This window comes from Haliotis asinina, chromosome 1 (assembly GCF_037392515.1).
Source record: "Haliotis asinina isolate JCU_RB_2024 chromosome 1, JCU_Hal_asi_v2, whole genome shotgun sequence".
Classification (NCBI taxonomy): domain Eukaryota; kingdom Metazoa; phylum Mollusca; class Gastropoda; order Lepetellida; family Haliotidae; genus Haliotis; species Haliotis asinina.
In genome coordinates, this window is record NC_090280.1 from 20741521 (window position 1) to 20761845 (window position 20325).

A 20325-nucleotide genomic window follows, 5' to 3' on the forward strand; every position below is an offset into this window, starting at 1 on the left:
ACAAATAGTTCTGTTGTGGAGATGCGTTTGACACACCGACTGAGAATCATTCTGATATTGGCTTGTTTTGTTTATTTTCTGTTATTGTTTGGCGCCCCACTCACTAATATTTCAGCTATATGGCTTACGGAACGTAAACAGTCGAATGTGAATCTGACAATCTAATGACCAACATCGATCAACGCAGCTGTGTTCTACGACTACATGTGTCAACCAAGTCAGCGAGTCTGACCACCCGACCCCTTTAATCGCCTCATATGACAAACATTGGTTATTGAAGACCAATTCTAACCCGGATCATTTTGTATATGGAATCGCCTGATCTTGGATTTTAATTCAAGATTGAAGATTGCTGATTCTTGCAGTTGGTATGCTATCACCGTGATTGAGTGAGAAATAAACCAGTGCTCAAAAGAAACTATACACTGCATACGTTTTTTTGAGCAGTAGTTCGTTAATGTGAAAACAAATGTTTGGTTTTTGTTCAAGTACTCATCGTTTTCTAACTGAATTATTGTTCAGTGTGGTGTTTAAGAGAGTTGAAACGAATAACAAATATCATTCTATAATATTGTATTTTATTAAATGTTTACTAAAACACATATTTACATAAATGCTGGGATCCTCAGAATGATGAAGGTGAATTAACCCTTGAAATGAACATCACGAGGATCTAAAAGGCTTGGTGGGTGATTACACTAGGGAATGACGTCATAACATGTATGAAGTCGCTGAATTAATATGACATACAAGAAATAGGTCGCACAGTCTCCCCTTTTCAAATGTCAGTCACAAAATCTCCTCTTCAAACATAACGTTTCCATTTTACATGTCGGGTTCACATGAAAACTGAGAGAACTGTGTTCGCGGCTTGTGAAATCATGCGCCACAACGCCGTCATTTCTGGATGCTTAGGCTGGGAGTGTGGGACAGTCGATTATCGTAGATAAGTCCATTATTTACAGAAGGGTGACAAGGTCAGTTCCAAAATGGTAACATCCACATCCAATCGTTGTTGGCGGGTTGTTGATTTCTACCTGCAAGATGGATGAGAGGGAGAACTAACATTAGCATTAAGACCAATTAAGACACATCCGAAACCAAAACGTTGTATTTACGTTTTGCATAAAACGGTTTACTCTGCTTAAGGAAGCACGTCAGTAATATCTCAGCTCATTTTGGGCTGGGAACGATCTCTTGTGTAAGCCTCTCTTACACATGCACACACACACACACACACGCACATACACACACACACACACACACACACACACACACAAGACTGTTTCACTCATGTAACGACAAACCTTTCTCTCTCTCCCTCTCCCTTTTCATCTCTCTCCCTCTGTCTCTTTCTCTCCCTATCTCTCCCTTTCTCTCGCCCTCCCTCTCTATCTCCCTCCCTCTCTCTCACTCCCTCCCCCCTTCTCTCTCTCACACACACACAGACACACAAACTCTCTCTCACACACACAAAATAACCCACTCACCCACAACCACACACAGAATAGTGAAACGCTGTGATATACGGGGCCGATAGGGTAGCTTACTGGTGAAAGCATTTCGCTCGTCAAGCAGAAGGGCCGGGTTCGATTCCACTGAAGCGCATTCCTGGTGGTCCCCGTATTGGCGGAATATTGCTCAAACGGGGTAAGACTATACTCCCTCCCTCACTCACTCACTCACTCACTCACTCACTCACTCACTCACTCACTGTTATATATCTTGAGACAAAGTAAACGGGAAATTCCGAATGAAATTTCTAAGGTTATGATTTAATGATTTTAAAGTATTTTCACACAACCTTTCGTTTCTGAACCCCATGCTATCGACATTGAAAAGGTTTACCATCAACTGAATATCAGTTAGGAGTAGTGTCATGTTGATAACACCCACCACTCTATCTATTAAACAAAATCAACCAACTTGCCAAATCAAACAGCTAATTACAAATCTTGCTACTTACAACTTCTGGGTATTAGGATTGATTCGGGGTAGCCGATTATTCGACTTATCCGATGTTGAATGCATGTGGACCTCAACTTACCAAACTGGTTTTGTTGTCTTTGCCTCATCATCCAGTACAGCCACGCCCCCTCTCCCCCGAACAACTCCGCCGCCGCCATGCCGAGACCTGTGTCAAAACAACAGCATTTTAATACTTAACAATTGTACTGACGGTCGTTGCAAATATGCCATTTTGCTTAAAACATTCGTTCTGAAATGGAAGTCCATTGAGATTCGAAACCTGTGGAAAATCTGCCTCACATCAGATCACCTCACCTTACCTCACCTCACCGAGTTATAACAGGGTGATGGTTTGTAAGTCACCTCACCTCACCTCATCTCACCCCACAAAATTATAACAGGACTGGTTTGTAACTATAAATTCTATACTTATCCAGAAGTTTTATGACTATTTAACTGAACATTTACCCTGTAACGTCCTCTTTACAAAAGCTCGCATGTTGATTTATTTATTATTCACCAAATTCATTCTTGCTTAGCAATGTTTATGTCTTTGACACCGCGCTGTTTTCACAGTGTATTGTGAATTCACAATGCAATGTTCCAGCTGTATTGCGGCGGTCTGTAAATGATCGAGTTTGAACCAGACAATCCAGTGGTCAACAGCATGAGCATCGATGTAGGCAATTGTTATACGATGACATGTGTCAACCAAGTCAGCGAACCTGACCACCCGATCCCGTTAGTCGCCTCTTACGACAAGCACGAGTTACTGAAGACAAATTCTAACCCGGATCTTCAAGATGACAAACGTTGGTTGCCGAATACCAGTTCTAACCCGAATCTTCATACGCAGGGAAAGAAAGTCTGCAGACTTTAACTAAAAGTCCATGGAGATGATAAGGAACCTTGGAATAACGATGGACCCTGTTTGCAGGGTTTCAGAAACGTGTTGCGTGAAACTTCTAGAAGTTGGAGCGTCAGATGAGGACAATCTGAGATCCTCTGTTCAGATGATACCACGTTTCGATACAGATACTTGTATCGTTGTCAAGCAGGTATTCTATGTGTTGAATATAGTATACGTATCGTCCGAAACGCGTATTATGGTATACCAGTAATTTCGTGAAGTTCGAGGAGTAATATCGCCAGTGTTAGTTACACGCGGGTTCGATATACACGTAGTATACTGTATAGTGAGTGAGTGAGTGAGTTTGTTTTTACGCCGCTTTCCGTAATATTCCAGCAATATCACGGGGGATGACACCAGAAATAGGCTTCGCACATTGTACCCATGCGAGGAATCGAACGTGGGTTTTCTGCGTGACGAGCAAAGGCTTTAACCATTAGGCTACCCCACCGCCCCCAGTATACTGTATAACCGGTTTTGTCGTTAATGGAGGTATACTATATTAATATTTTGGACTAATCCAACAAGGCCTTGTATTTTTGTATCAAGATTCTCAGCACACAAAAAACAGTAAAGCTATATGCAATTATGTGATGGGCAATTCCAGTTATATCTCGCCGTGTAAGCTTAATGTGGGATGGGAATGTGTCTCAGACATTTACTTCTTGGGGGAAGCTCACGAGCATGGGTTTGCTGCTGAATGCACTACAAACATATTCGAGAGGAAATGGGATTCGAACCCAGACAGTTTCGTGTGCCAAACATATTCGCGACTCTGGCCACACTGGTTCCTTGTCATCGTACAAAGCGCTGATTGTTTAAATTGTTTGATTAATAGCAATACCAATAATAAATTATTGCACATATATTTGCTTGATGAAGTGTGTAAATGAGAGAATTGTTCCTGAATTTCTATTTCACAAAACTGTTTTTGAATAGCATTGTGTTAAATTCGAAGTTTTCAGATCCCCTGATCGTTATGACTTGATTACAAAGATCGACAGCCAATTGCAAGTTTCATATAGGTTTAGGAACAGCACTTTTTATTCAAACACCAAGTTTGGCATTAATGTCTGTATATCTGCATTATGCTTAGAGCGCGATTTGGTTGAATTTGATAACGATATTTACCAAAGCTGTTTTGTGTTTCGGATGTTGACGTACAGCGATTGCAACAGTAAAGTACTTTAAACGCTCAGATCTTGTTTATGATAAATTGAAAAAAATATATGAGAATTTGATTAACAGTTAAACGACAACTACAAGTAAACCAAGATAAATAAAAAAAATTATAAAGTAATAAATAAAATATTTTTTCTACTTACACAGCAGGCACAGAGTCGCTACGATCAGGAATGTCAAGCTGTTGGCCATGGCGCCGAACGCGAGCTGGAAGAAAGCTGACTGGAAACGGTGAGTGTTCTCACAGAACATCAAACTGGTTTATATAGGCTGTGAAAACTGATTAACTCCTCCTCCTTGCTCCGGGGTAGTATTCCCCAAACTGTTGTACAACAGAGAGGTATTTTGCTGCGACCAGATCGGCCCTGTACTATATCCATCAGTTTAGGCGTGACCGTCTCCAGTGTGAGTTGGGTAATGTTGGGCGGGGACAGTCACAGGTGTGACGAGTTTGATGACATCGTTATATGCCAGTTACAGCTTGTACTCTAATGAAAACTGTAGGTGAAAACAAAGTAATCTGGTGCCTTAGCTCTTCTACCACATACCTCTGTCCTCTTTACAACCAATATCTGTCCAGTACATGACCGCTTGACGTTGACCAGGTCGTAAATGTTTCAAAGGTATACATGTTTGTGATGCTAACGCAGTACCTCTAGACTCTATGACGCACAAAACCCCGGAATGTCTGCTGACCTCACCTTGCTGACCACGCCTTGCGGACATGCTGACACTTACTTTCACAATTTAATGTTTGGTTTTGCCCCTCTTTTGCAATATTCCAGTCTATCACGACAGAGGACCCTAGAAATGGGATTCACATGTTGTACACATGTAGGGGATCGAACCCGGACATCGGCGTGGCAAGCAAACGCTTTGACCACAAGGCTAAGTCTGTGTCTACAATTATAACCATCTTTCCAATATGCACATCAGAAACACTCAACATAAACGTTTTGTTTAACTGTCATATTTCTTACACTGGAAGTTTTGCATTTTGGATCCAGTGTACATTTAGAACTATACACATGGGTATAAATTAGTTACTACTTGAATATAAGGGCTAATGCCCCAGTTAAGATCCGAGTTAGAATTGATCTTCAGTAATCCATGTTTGTCGTAAAGGGCGACTAACCGGATCCGGTGGTCAGCGTCGCTGACTTGGTTAACACCTATCATCGGTTCCCAATTGCACAGATGCTCGTGCTGTTGATCACTGGTCCAGAGTCAAATATTTACAGACCGCTGCCATATCAGTGTTCGCGAATAGTGTCTGACCCCCTGACAAATCTGGCAGATTTGGCAATGGTCAGACAGAGGTCCCCAACCTGCTGGCCCCAGTGTCTGACTGAATATATTACAATGACTTTGTCTAAAGTTCTTATTTGTGGCATATGACACTTGTTCACTGTTTATAAATTTATATTTGTAATGTTTGTCATTATATGATATTAATAATTTCAATGAGATTATGAGAAATGTTAAATCTTAAATGTGTGTTTAATTTTATTCTGTGGGTCTTGTGAATTTTCAGTGGGTCAGACAGGCATCTGAAACTTACAGGACCCAATGTCCTGTTACACTATTCGTCAACACTGCATATAGCTGAAATATTGCTGAGTGCTGCGTAAAACTAAACTCACTCACTCACTCACTCAAAGACAATTTAGTCCAAACATAAGCTTAGCGTACTGGAATGCACATGTAAAGCACGCGCTTCACACAATATATAAAAAGCTGTGTTCACGTACTGTGAAGGTTCCAAATAATTTTCATATAACATGCACGATAGTTGCCTGAACTGATGTACAAGACGACATTTCTTGACATGCAAAGACGAAGCTCGAAGACGAAGAAAATACACGATGGCGCGTCATTGGCATGCATGACTCGTGTAGGCGTTCAATCGTCACGGCGAAGCGCCGGGTTCGATTCCCCACATGGGTATTGTGTGAAGCCCAGTTCTGATTTCTCTCACCGTGATGTTTCTGGAAGCTAAAAGCGGCGTAAAACCATACTCACTCATGCAAGGGAGTTAACTGAGTGTAAACTGTAAACTGAAAACATCAATAATATAGTATAATGATCCTTTGAATACATACCTTTGCCAGTTGCTGAAGATGAGGCGCAGAACAGATGGCACTGTACAAACTGCTGTAAAGTGCTATCTACTCCTGCCGCCTACTTGGAATATACAGTTATTCATGCGTTTTATCGTGTTTGTATTATGAGCAGAGGCTAAAGTATAACTTTAATACAGGCTGTCCATCGTAGAACTCCGAACATCGGTAACTGGGACTGAAACAGAAGGACGTATATGATCAAACCGATGACTAGAAGTGACTCTTTGCCTGAGTCTCAGGGTGAGGGGAGGTAACCCGGTGGTCGTCACGTCACAGACCCAGGGTCGATTCCTTACATGAGTAACAGAACTTTATTTCAGTTTGTAGGCCATTTGCCCATGTACAAGAAAGCAACATAAATGCTACTTTGCATAATGACAATAGACAGACATTTGTCTTGCCATTATATAGAAGATCGACATTTAAGTGCTGGTTTGATAAATTTAGCACAATTCAATAAAAGTAACTTGTCATTAAAAATTATTAACTTTATGAGCTTACAAGAATTTATTAAATTATTCGATAGATGTAAATATGTTACCTCCTTACATGGGTACAGTGTGTGAAGCCACTTTCTGGTTTCCGCCGTTGTAATAATTGTAGAGCGGCGTGAAAACCACTCACTGACCATAAGGGTGACATTTTGGATCAAACTAATTCTTTGGAATACAGCAAATTCTACTGTGGAGTGGAACATGAATATTTAGACCGAAATAACAAAGGAATAAAATTAACGACCATCCATTTCAGAAGTGTTGGTTTCTACCTGAAGGGAAAGGTTTGTCATTCAGGTAAATTTTGTCTCTTGTTTGTTTTACTACGATGATATGCCTTACTGTAAACATAAGACGTTTTAATTAGCGGGTATGAATTTTTTCATGGGCAGTTTTTACGAGGTCTACACAGTTAAAATAGATCCTTATTCAGTTGTTGAATATAATATAATTTTGAAAGTAACAAGTAATCAACAAGAGATTCAGAACCTGGGGAAATAGAGCCTTACTTCATTTAGGGCTTTAGCAGTGCAGATAGTAGCTAAACGGGGGAAAATGCGGTTCAGGGACTTTGAGACAATCTGTTGTCAAGCATAGTTGTATGTTAAGAAATCCATAAACTGTTTACTTGAATTATTAAATTGTTTCTCCTGTCGCACTAATGTCAAAATGACTTTATAATTTAACTCACTCTTTCAACTCATTCGGTTGAAAACCGAAATGAAGAAAAAAATGTGGAGATTGTCATTAATATCCAAATAACCTGAAGCTAAAATGATTACGGATTTTTCCTGACGAGAGTTCATTGCAACCGTGTTTTTTATGTGGAGGCAGTATACACACTTACGTTTGAAATTAGGCAAGCATAGATTTTCTCCACGTTACGATATCCCACCTCACCGTTGAGTTATTTGTTGCTATTAGAAATATATTTTTGAAGGGACTAAGCCTAAGTTAAACACACATTTTGCGCTATCTGCGGGGAGTATAGTAAGATAATATTATGATTTCACACACTACTACTTATCTACATTACGAATATGATAAGCAGTTCTAAAACGGCGAGATAAGTTTTATGCGTTACGAAATATACTGAGTCAAAAAAGAAACTTCACATTCATTCTTCAGGGCACTATAAAAGAACAAGTGATAAAGATAAGATAAGATGGATAGAGGTAAGATGGTTAAATTGTTATGATTGCATCTGAGATTTGTGTGATGTACTCGATACACTGACAGTGTCACAATCAGTTTCATTAGGTTACACCGCCGTTCCAAAACATGTGTATACAGAATGTCAAGTCAAGAATAAGACTTCGAACGGAGACTGGCAGCCAGCAACGGATTTCGAATGGTTTTGGAGGACAGTCGACCTCTAAACATCTCAGCCCTGGTTCGTGTAGCTGGCAGAAATCTGCCACTTAGGTGACGTAAGGACCATTTGACGGTCTTCTCCTCGTGACGTCACACGTGGACGACCCGACCTGGGGCGATCAGAAATGGTACCAGTTTGATGTAGACGACCTCGACCTCATACACAGTACGACGGCTGCATCCCATTGCTCTTGCGACGTCAATAACTAATCTTCCAGCTTGCAACGTGCCAAAGGCACCTTAACGTTTCACATTTGACAATCGTGGCATTTAAAGTACAGTTAGAACTGTGGTTTAAAAGTGTTTTTGTTTCAGTTCTTGAGGCCAATGCAAACACGTGCAAATGAAGCAAACTTCGATACGAAGATCACGTGATCAACTGCACGTGCAAAACTTGATTTGGCACTTACGTCATTTGCAGGACGAATGGATGGGTTCGAGTGGGTTTTGCTAACGGTTTTCCACAGTCGAAAGATAGGCATCCCATTTCGGATACATAGATGTATTATCAGAGAAAAAGTATTCATTATTTTAAAAAATCACATTATGCGAAGTTTCATTTTTGACTCAGTATACGTCAGAAGGATGCTGACGAGACAATGCTGGAAGGTAGATTTATTGATGCAGTTTCTAAATACATTTTCAACGTACATAAACTTCGTGCATATGTAGTACCGTGGGTCGGATGAGCACGAGCAAGTCGCTTGTACCTTGGGTACGCCAGGAATCTGTGACTGTGGTTTCAAATGCCGGTTCCTCCGGTTAATCACAGGGTGGAAGCGCTGTCCACACGAAATGTGGAGTTGCCCCCAAATGGACAGTGAAAGAAGAACACGTGACACGAGAGTAAAGGTAACTTTCCCCCCACAATTTCATTATTTTGCAAGTATTATTTTGCAAGTATATATAAGTCTTTGCCATTTGGCTGACGGGTCTAGAAATCTACAGATCTTTCTGTAACAGCTTGACACCCTGTACATACCGAAACATAAGTCTCATTAACCTATTCAGACAATGACCTACTTTTCAGACGATCCGAATTTTCTCGTGTGAAAGTGTAAATTGATACCACAAACAACTCTGGTTAAACTGAATTCCAGTTCCTTTTTTCATAAGAAAATGGTATTTACAAATGAATTTTAATTTTAAACTTTAATTGCACCGACATTCTCTACTTTATGTCGAGGTTGAGGCAACATACCTTAAGTACTGATGAGGTCGTAAAACGATTTACAATGCATCTGGCTTACTGGTTAAAGGGGCTTTAATGCGGAGCAATTTCCGTGGACTGGTGTAAACTTTTGTTATTGTTTTTCTCCCGTGAGTACCCGGATGATGTCCCAGAATTCGTGACTGGTTCGTGACTTCTGCTGCGCAGTCCTTGTGCGCAATTCATAGTTTAATTATAGACAGATCAACTAAGGTGAAGTCATTTTTATTTCATTACAAATGTATTGTGAAAACAAATGAAACACTTTGAAGGTTAATCATCTGCCAGTGGTAGAAATAGTCAAAAAACTATTAGGACGGAAAAATAGCGAAGCCAATGTACGTCTCTATATTTTGTCTCATAACCCTAATTAGTTTATTGTATATTTGTATGATTTTGAAAATTACTAAAAGAACACACGGTCTGCTTATACTTATAGTACATTTCTAATGTGACAGCAACATTTATACATTGTATCAGGGATACCCTACCTCTATATAGGCTCCCTGATTGTACAGATTGCCAATGTGGATCCTATTTCACATACATACGCGATCTAGTGTGTGTTTTCTGTCATATAGATTCTGCTGAATGCTGCAACAAATAAATTAAAACAAAATGCAAATAATGAATGTAAAGCAGACTAATTTTATAGCAACAATGTCAGGATACTACCTTATTCAGGAATGTATCCATCAATATCCACATAAAAGAAATCGTATTCCATTCATCTGCAGCTGGTAAATAATCCTGCTTTGTGTCGTGTGTCTTGCAACAGTCTAATTTGCGAAAAAGTAACACATCGTTTCACGTCTTTCACATTGGTGAAAAACTGATAAACGTCTCATTGGTCACCCAAGATAGCACACCTGGCAACTAATTGTATGATGTCCGCCATTCTAAGTAATTTAGTTAACCAATAATGAGGAATCAATCAATCAACGCAGGGGTGGTTAATTCTTTGAAGGGAGGATCGATGTTGTTTTTACACTCGCACTTTACGACAGGGTGTAGTCAGTATGAATTAGTACATCTACACACACTGCCTTTTGACAAATCCGCTAGAAGATAAAAGTAATTAATTAATCAGTGTGTTATCGGTTAATCCTTTGATCGATGTTTGTTTTTGTAAATCAGCTGATAAATCCTCTTGCATCACATACATGCACATATTACATAACATAAAATACATTTGCCATTACCGACCTTAATTTATAATGTTGAGTATTTACACCAGACAGGAGAAATGCCAAATGGGAACCTTTGTTGAATAACCTAAGTGATGGTACCACTAATTATACCTGTTATAAATTCATTAACTGTCCATCCAAAGAATGATGACAAATAACACATGTAGGTTTACACCATCAAACGCGAGTTACAGCAAGGAAGATGTAATCTCTGTGTCGCATGCAACCTGAAAACACTTATGGGCCGAAACTGTTTTGAGGATACCAACGGAACTTCGTTACTTACGGAATACATACTGGCATTTGCTCTGTACTTGGGTAAATAGGTGTAATAAGTTGGGTTTTTTACGTAAGAAAATTTTCAGATTTCTCTACTAAAGGCAAAGTCATCGTTTTTAGTTTACGAATTCAAATAAATCAACTGTGTGTTTTTATTATCATAAATAATAAACCAGGGTAGCTACCTACCATGGCTATCAAAATTTACGTATGTTATTTGCTATCTCAGCTGAACTAACACTCAAAACTACATGTACCTAAATATAAAGCTTTGCAATCTTTTGGACTGAAACAAATGGCTTGCTACGTGCCTGTAGACATCATATTTTCACGTAACATGATTAAATATCGAGGATAGAAACAGGATCAATTGGATCAGTCACTATACCATCCAAGCATCCGAAAAAAACTACACTGCTGGGATATTTTGTTACGATCAGACAAGGAATGCCGTGGATATTTTTAAATAATGGCGTATGATGGGCATCCGGCCTCTTGACTGTTTAGGTGAAGAAATTGTGCTAATATGGACAGGAGCCCAGTCCCTTTGTCCGTCACGGTCGAGGGAGCGGGCGCTGACCAATTTGCAGTTTGGTTTCGTAATTTGACCGTTGGCGAGAAACATTTTTCGCTCCGCATCAGTGCCCCTTTAAACCTGTTATGTGTTGTTTTGCGCTTATTGAGCGTAGTTCTGTAACGCAAAATGAGGCTGTTGTAATATCAGTTCCGTCAGAGACCGCTAAACTTTTCTAGCGGTAGAGCCTCGTTTTGATATTTCCACGATTTCCAGGTTTTCGTTTATCAGTGCTTGCTGTACGACATAGCACGCCGTACGACGTATTTAATAGGATTAGAAGGAGCTTAGTGTTGCAATATACAACTGCGTAGACTTATCAAACCACACTGATTAATAGTTATGCATCCAGTTAAATGATACAGTCTAAAAATACTGGACTGGTTATCGCATTAAGCTGCGCAATAGGACAGAACCAAGTAAACAGGAAACGAGACTGTTCTGTAATCAATGTTTTGACATGTATTTATTGCAATTGTGCGTTAAACCAGGGCACCCCATGAGTGTCGAAACAAGATCGCGGAAAATGATCGTTTCAACACGAAATATAACAGTAATGGTAAGTTGAGACGCCTCTTGACCGCGGCTGATGTGGTTTAAGCGTCCACTAGTCGTACCGAAGACCCGGGTCCTTCTTCCATACATGGGTACTATATGCGGAGCCCAATTCTGGTGTACCCCGCCGTGATATCGCTAGAATATTGCTAGAAGCGGCGTAAAACCATACTCGCTCAATCTAATGAAAGAGTCTTTTCTGTCAAGATCGACTTCTGCCATCAACGTTACTTTTCTGTTGATATTGTAATTGTAATCTGCTTATTACTTATTTCATTACTATTATTTTTCATTATTATTCATTGTAGGAGGATTAAATCCACCATTCACGCAAACACTAGAACGGGTACTTTATGAGATGCAGTTTTGTTTTCAAACACACAAACGCAAACACCATCTTAGTGACTTTGTAAGTTTTTTCACCCCGCCTATTTGTGTCATACATTTAGATACTTCGCTCATTATTCTTTTCAAGGACATATCACTGTATATATATCACGAAAGGCCCTCTGCGTGATTTATATAGTACAATGTTGTCTTTGTTTATGCTTATAAATTACCTGGTCATCATAAATCTTGCTTGTTTATGATATTGGTATCGGGATGTGAAGGCAACGCCTGTCTTTATTTATGACAGATGAGTTAATTCATGTGTTGGCTCAAGTCACGCTCGTTAACGCCCGGTGTGGTTCATTGGACGCGTGCCTTCAGGTACTTTTGTGTTACCTGGACAGTTTTAATTCTGTTTCACTCATGGTTGTTTTCCGTATACATGGATTATCTGATTGAGTAAGTTTTAGTTTTACATCGTATAAATCCTCGAAGTGCCCAAGATCAAGATTAGAATATTGATCGTCAGCAAACCCATTCTCTTCCCACAGAGGTTACTCCTGTCATATCCTCCTACGTAGTGGCAAGTTTTCCCGATGCATTCGGAAATTACCGAGATCTTGCAAATGATCACTCTTGAAACAACGTGTCTGATTGTACAACTAAATCTGAACGCCTCCAACCGCTAGTCTTGAACACTCGCACCATGAAAGGGCCGTATTAGAACAGAGGTTAAGTGCGGGGATATGACACGAGTAACCTCTGTGGGAAGAGAATGGAGCAATCCCTTGTCGGAGAGGCGTCAAGTGGTCAGGATGACTTAGTTGACGCATGTCATCGTATCCCAACTGCACACATCGCTGTTCGTTCTGATGATCACTGGATTGTCTGGTCCAGACTCAAATATTTACAGACTGCTACCATATAAATGGAATATTGGTTATTGTGGCGTAAAACAACACCTCTACAAACAAGCTGCCCATGTTGGACATGGTCCTGTTGACGTCAAGCGTCCAGACACCTGTCAGGTTTTCTTCGTACACCTTTGTCAGACTCTTGACCTTATTACATTTCAGGTCAGTGTGTCTGACGCGTGACCCAAAATGACCCGGAATGACCCAGTATCATCGGCCGGCAACATCAACTCACTGACCGAGTTACCGGACTTGGCACATAGCTTGGCATGTCCAGAGACGTAGATACGCTTTAGCCACTAGAATACCCCACCGCCCAGAAATCTTGAAGAACGACAGATCAGCTTTGGGCCGTTGCACCAGATCTCGTTTACCAAATTGTGGAATCGATTTAAAAGTATAATTATTTGTCTTATTGCACTAGAGAGTCAGGAAAGTGTAGCTCACATCGTATTGCAATAATTTGAAACTTTGGTTCAAGGCACACACATAACCGATATATCAACCGATAAAACAAAATATGGTTTTGAAATTTTTACGTCCTGGTGTAACTGATTGTCTTTTTAAGGACATTAAGTAAGTAGCTTGATGATGAGGTGGGGTAGTCTAGTGGCCAGAGTGTTCGTCCAACACCCGGGTTCAGTTCCCCACATGAGTGCATTGTGTGGTATCCCCCGCCACGGTATTGCTGGACTAATACTAAATTCACACTGTCTCACTCACTCGTGTTAGGCACGGTACATATGGGCACATATCATCTGTCACCGATGGTGACTATGAAACACTAAACTCTCTGAAAAACAATTCAGATGATGGGCGGAATTGATTTCAAATTTTCATTTAATCGTCCGTGTCGACTTGGCGAATCTGAATATTTTCCCTGCACTGCTTTTCAAACTATATGTTTCATCGGGTGCATGGGTTCTTTACATTGTGCGAAATAGCCACTGTCCCGCCAGCTCGTGGCTAGTAAAACTCCAGTCGCGCCAGTAAATCTTCATAGCCACTGTCCCGCCAGCTCGTGGCTAGTAAAACTCCAGTCGCGCCAGTAAATCTTCATAGCCACTGTCCCGCCAGCTCGTGGCTAGTAAAACTCCAGTCGCGCCAGTAAATCTTCATAGTCACTGTCCCGCTTGGCTAGTGAATTTTCACGGGGTCATTCGATAATTATGTCGTTCTCTCCGAATCGTTAAGTTATAACACACTTTCCAATGATGCAAATTTATGCCCTGATAAAAATATTCGTCAAATTAGCAGCTTAATGGTGAAACTCGTGTCTACATTCAAATTGCTGGCCAGTGAATTATTTTGTGGGTTAGTAAGTTTCAGTTATAGCTAGCCCGAGAGGCTAACAAATTTGAAAACCATTTCGCACAATGGTTCATTGAACGTAGACTCACACAGAAGCGATTGTTATATGTGTACATGTCCGGCTTTATATGCATGTGAGTGAAGCAACACGCTTTGTGTGTGTGGTTGTTTACCACCCGTCGGGGTGTGTTTAGGTTTGTGAGTATGTGAGTGCGTGCGCGAGCGTGTGTGTGTATAGTGAGCAGTGATGTACGTGATCGGTGTTCACATTAATAAATCTGCAGTGAAATCATACATTTATTTATCTCTTAATTCATATAGAGCTCAAGTCTTTAATCGCCAGTTCTTTACAGGATTGTCAAAATTTAAGAAGTTGGAAGTTAGTCATCGAGCCATTCCTCACAGTGGAATATGTCGAACTCATGAACATCATTTTATTGATGCCCTTGTGGGTCAAGGTTACCCTTCGGTTCACGTGTCGAGAGTCATCATCTCGCGAGACGTGAACGGCGCCCTCTATATGTAAGAAGCCTTTAAGAATAAGTCATATCATACGTGTATTTTATGTCTCAATTCAGTGGAGGTGTGTGTCCATAAATCGTGAAAATGGAATGCTTGAACAAGCTTGATAGACAGGGGCGTGTATATCATATAGTGTAATTTTTGTGTCTGGCGTTCATTTAGGGAAATAATCTGGGTTTGAGTGACACGATCAAAGAAAGTTCCATTCATCTTTGCATATGATGGCAACACTGACATAACTAATGAAAGGGCGGCGTGGCGATGTGTAGGAGACGATTATTGTCTGACACAGATCTGTCAGATCTGTCATGTTTATGTCTAAGTGAAGGAAGGCACGGGATACAATGGTCGGCTTTGTGATAGTGTCTTTGGTCGTAATGTCCAGACTTGTTTCTGCGCCTGTGCTTGAATACTGCATAATGGAGTATTCAGAAACAACCTAAACTGCCCGTGAAGAGAAATTAGAACTGACACATGTCATCGCATCCAAATTGTGTAGATCGATGCTGATGCTGTTGATCACTAGGTTGTCTGGTCCAGACTCGAGTGTTTACAGACCGCCGCCATGTAACTGAAATATTGCGTAAAACTAAATAAGGCGTAAAACTGATGTCACTTTCTCATTCTAGCTCTCGATTAAGCAAGTCTAGATTTCAAAAGGTTGTGAATCTCCAAGGCTACTGTCCAATTTTCCTGCCGTGATATTGCTAAGAGCGGCGTAAACCCCAACTCGTTCATTCACTATGGGCGAACTGAACCCGGGTCGTCGGAGTGACGAATGTACCCTGAAACCACTCGGCTATCCCTAAACGAAAAAAACGTTGCTGAACCACGAGAGTATGGAGAGGGAATTACGAGCTCAGGAAAGCCATCTTGTCTCCTGCTACTGCCGAATGCAAATATGCGGGTCCAAGGCATCGGCGGATCTAATTAAGTAACAGTCCATATCGCACCTGCAAAATATAAAGCAGTCTGTCGCGCCATGTGTGCTGGCACTTGATTGACAAGTCATTGTTTCTGCTGAATGGAATTTCCCTGAATCGACCTGAAATCCCTGAAATTCTAGTCAAACTTGCTTAGCTAAATGCATTGCCTTTGAAACCTTTGCAACGTTTTATTGGGTAGCCTAGCGCTTAAAGCGACCAGGGTAAATTCTGCAAAGCACATTTCTGGTGTCCCCCCGCAGTGATATTGCTGGAATATTGCTTAAAGCGGCGTAAAACTAAACTCAATCACTCACTATTGCAATGCTTGAAGTGTATTCATCAGATCCTCTGCTTTGTTAAATGAATTAAAACATCAAGAAACTAATTTTTGTTTTGGAAAAAAACGCAGAAAAAACACATACTCGAAGGATTGATGCTCATTCAATAGAAATTAAACAGGAAGCGGTTTAAAGCGATTTGAAAACAATGCATATATTTGATTTAATACCCAGCAGCCTGTATGTTGGTAGTCTCCCTTAGGAAACCCAAACCTATGTATATACATCACTGGAGGCGGTCGTTCCCTTATGAGTTTATTGGTTTCCCGCCCCGCTTAGCAGTATTTCAGCAATATTGCGGCTTGGGACACCAGAAATTGACTTCACACATTGAATCCATATGGGGAATCGAACCCGGGTCTTCGGCGTGACAAGCGAACTCTTTAACCAACAGGCCACCCCACCGTCCCTTACTGAAAAAGGAAAGTTCCTAGCCTCCCACCAGGGACTGACTGACTGGATGGGTTATTGAGTGAGTGTGTGAGTGACTGGGTGGATGGGTTATTTAGTAAGTGACCGTGTGGGTTATTGAGTGAGTGAGTGACTGGATGGGTTATTGAGTACATGACTGTGTTGGTTATTGAGTGAGTGCCTGACTGGATGGGTTATTGAGGGAGGGAGTGACCGGATGGGTTACTGGGTTAGTGAGTGTGTGGGTGACTAGCAGGATTGGTTATTGAGTGAGCGAGTGAGTGACCGAATGGGTTATTGAGTGAGTGTGTGTCTTGCAGGATGGGTTATTGAGTGAGTGAGTAAGTGTGTGGGTGACTAGCAGGATGGGCTATTAAGTGAGTGAGTAAGTGGCTAGCTGGTTGGGTGATATTGAGTGATTTAGTGGCTGACAGGCAATATTGAATGAGTCAGTGTGTGACAGGTTGGGTTATTGAGTAAGTGAGTGGCTTACTGGCAGGATTGGCTATTGAGTGAGTGAATGAGAAGCAATTTGCGTTATTGAGTGAGTGAGTGAGAGTCTACATCGACTGCAAGGGTATTTCATTTCCCCTTGGAACATTCTAACCAAAATGGCCATGTATAATAGGGAGGAACGTTTCGTAGTAATGGTGTAATTTTTTTTAAAGAATTCGCTAATTTTAGCAGATTTTTATAATTTATTGAGCTCATGACATTAATCTTTTCAAAGTTATGAATTTGTTTTACAATTCATCGGATCATGCGCAAAACAGTCACTTTAAACAGTTTGGAATGTTTTGCAAAGTTCAGTTTAGAACAGATGCCTCAAGCAAGTGGCTATATTTACACTCGTGAGTCTTAACTTTTGATGGAAAGTACATTGTATTTGTTAATTATATATGTTTGAGATTAAATTTTCTCAGTACAATGTGTATTGTGAAAGTGGCATCGTGTATTCAGTAGTTTTTACAGCGAGTTTTTTCATGTATACCTTCATAAACGCACAAATTGCGATTCTTATATACATGTTAATACATGAAACAGAAGATTTATTACTGGACTTAAGGTCCGTTACGTTACTTGAAGGCTGACCCCAGACCATCCGGTCATTATCTACAGTATATACACAGTCACCTTAGACCGTGCATGTCGAGATTAACCGAACATATGCCGTTACGGAAATCAAACGGAAGATAACTCTGTTCGCATTCATCACTGCCATGTAAGACAAGCGTCATGACATGTTCCTTTAATGAAACAATTTGTTCTCTAGGAAACATGTACTTAGCCTAATGTTTCATATACTGTGGAACTGCGCGTGGCCGATTCATGATCATGTGCCGTTTTCTCCGATAATCCAAGGTGTACTCACAATTCAGTGTTCGAAAATCATTAGGACATTGTTAAAATGTTTAATGATCTGACGTCTGTCAGTTTATAGCATTAAGGCCGCCATAGGCCAGTGTACAAAGTAGATATGCATAAAATGTACATCATGTACACCATACGACACACACGTTACATTGCATCTTCCTCAATACAAGCGCATGATAAATAAACAGAGGTGCCTTATATTATACTAGGGATGTTTTTCAGGAAAGTGTTCAATACAGTTTTTTTGCGTCATTATGGCGTGTGTTTGTGGAGGCAGAGCTCTTATCAAAAAGGTCTGTAAATCTGGACTTTTGACTTTAATAAGTTCACAAATGTAAGAAAAAAATTGAAATAAATTCTGTCGTCAACAATACCAGTTTGAATTGGGTAGCCTCGCGGTTATAGCGTCCACGCCGAAGACCCGAGCTCGATTCCTTGTATGTGTGCAATGTGTGAAGCCCATTTCTAGTGTTCCCCACCCATGATATTGCTGGATTATTGCTACAAGCGGCGTAAAACCATACTCATTCATTTACTAGTTTCACTGATCTTTTTTCCACAAGATACGAACAGTAGATAACAATGCGAAAGCACCCTAAAACCCTAACACACCCTGAATACTCAGATGTTTGAGGATTGTCTTGTCCAGAATTGATTATATTCGGATCGTAGTCATGGGTCACAAAATTGCTCTGAGCGAATCAAACAACACTACACTTAAGTGAATAACTTGAGAGAGGTAGTCTGGTGGTTAAAGCGTTCTATTGTCTCGCCAATTCCAATGAGTACAATGTGTAAGACCTATTTTAGCAATATTCCAGCAATATCACGGCGAGGGACACCAGAAATGGGCCTCACACATTGTACCCATGTTGGGAATCGAACCCGGGTCTTCGGCGTGACGAGCGAACGCTTCAACCATTAGGCTACCCCATCGCCCTCACCACATCTGAGAAAGTGCAGTCCTACTATATAACACGTGTTGCAGTTCACTCCAGGTAGGATCGAGTATTCACTGCTTTTGACATGGTCTCGACTACCTATACTTTATGCAGATGCTGATTTGGCTAAGTAGGTTAGTTGGCGATTTGGTTTGCTCAGAGCGTAGGTTTGATTCCCGGATTTTATTTATAGGAACCAAAGGCACCACTGTGAAAATCGGACTTCAAACCACCACGGTGTACTTTTCAAGAATGGCACGCATTTGCTGTTTGAAAATTCGATTGGACTGGAAATGAGAAGTAGAGAAACATACGGTCAGTCTTACATAACATAAACACTCGTGAAGATGCGGCTTGGAATTGATCATCAGCAACCCATTCAAGTCAGAGGAGGTAAATAAATGGATCGGATGGTCCAGCTCACTGACTTGGTTGACAGATATCATCGTATCCCAGAGTATATAGATGCTCATGATGTTGATCACTGGATTGTCACGTCCAGACGTGCACATCTACATATAGCTGTAATATTACAGAGACCGGCGTTAAACACCGAATAAACCTAACACAGAATGTGAGAGAGCAAGGCAGTAACTTTTGAGATTTGAGAATATTTTACGAACGATTCCGAACCTTCTGCGCACACATGTGGCTGGACAAATACAGATCTTTTTTTTATTGTTTTTAAATCTGACAAACTCGACATTTGCACAGTTATAATGAGACTTCCTTACACTCTGGAAGTCACAAACCTAGGTGGTGTAGCTAGTCATCCTGCATATTCTAAACTACTAGTTGCCCGTCTTCTATTTGTCGGGAAGCCGCACTGGTTGAGTGGCTTAAATTGCTGACTTTGTAAGCATGCAATTAGTTGCCTGACTACGAGAGTGTGTGTTCAAATCCCGTACGGGACTCAACCCAACGAAAGCCTATGTACTTCACTGAGAAAACGTAACCCCAAATATAACTTCCTAATGAGCGCAGCGCAGCATAGCTGTTGAAGCGTTTGGGCAAAATTAGTGAATCGTTTGAACTCAGCTTTTTTTCATCGCTTTCTTTTCAACTTTTTAGGTTGGATTGGCATTTTTGATGATTTATTTCAGAATCTGCAAAGTTGTGTTTACGTTGCATGTGACCTTTAAGTGTCATTTAGATGCTGGGATCATTAGGAGGAACACTCTGTATGGACAGAAAACTACTTTGTTGCAACTAATGCGATGTTTCAGTATAGGTCTTTACACCGTTATAAAACAAATGCTGCACAACACATGCACAAGGTGCAACAAATACATGGCTGGTATTTGAGTTTATACAAATACCACCTCTGCAGTGCTGGGTGCCTTCTATAATTATATACAGTTTCGGGCTTCTTATTAAACAGACACCACCTCTGCAGTGC

General features: G+C 40.7%; 1 long non-coding RNA gene across 1 annotated transcript; it reads right to left on the reverse strand.

Annotated features, from left to right (window-relative positions):
- Nucleotides 1-946: 946 nt before the first annotated feature.
- Nucleotides 947-4289, reverse strand: LOC137288570 (uncharacterized). Its single transcript, XR_010957180.1, has 3 exons — nt 4204-4289; nt 2048-2134; nt 947-1037 (listed from the first exon to the last, which is right to left on the reverse strand). It is a non-coding gene; the product is annotated as an uncharacterized lncRNA (long non-coding RNA).
- Nucleotides 4290-20325: the final 16036 nt, after the last annotated feature.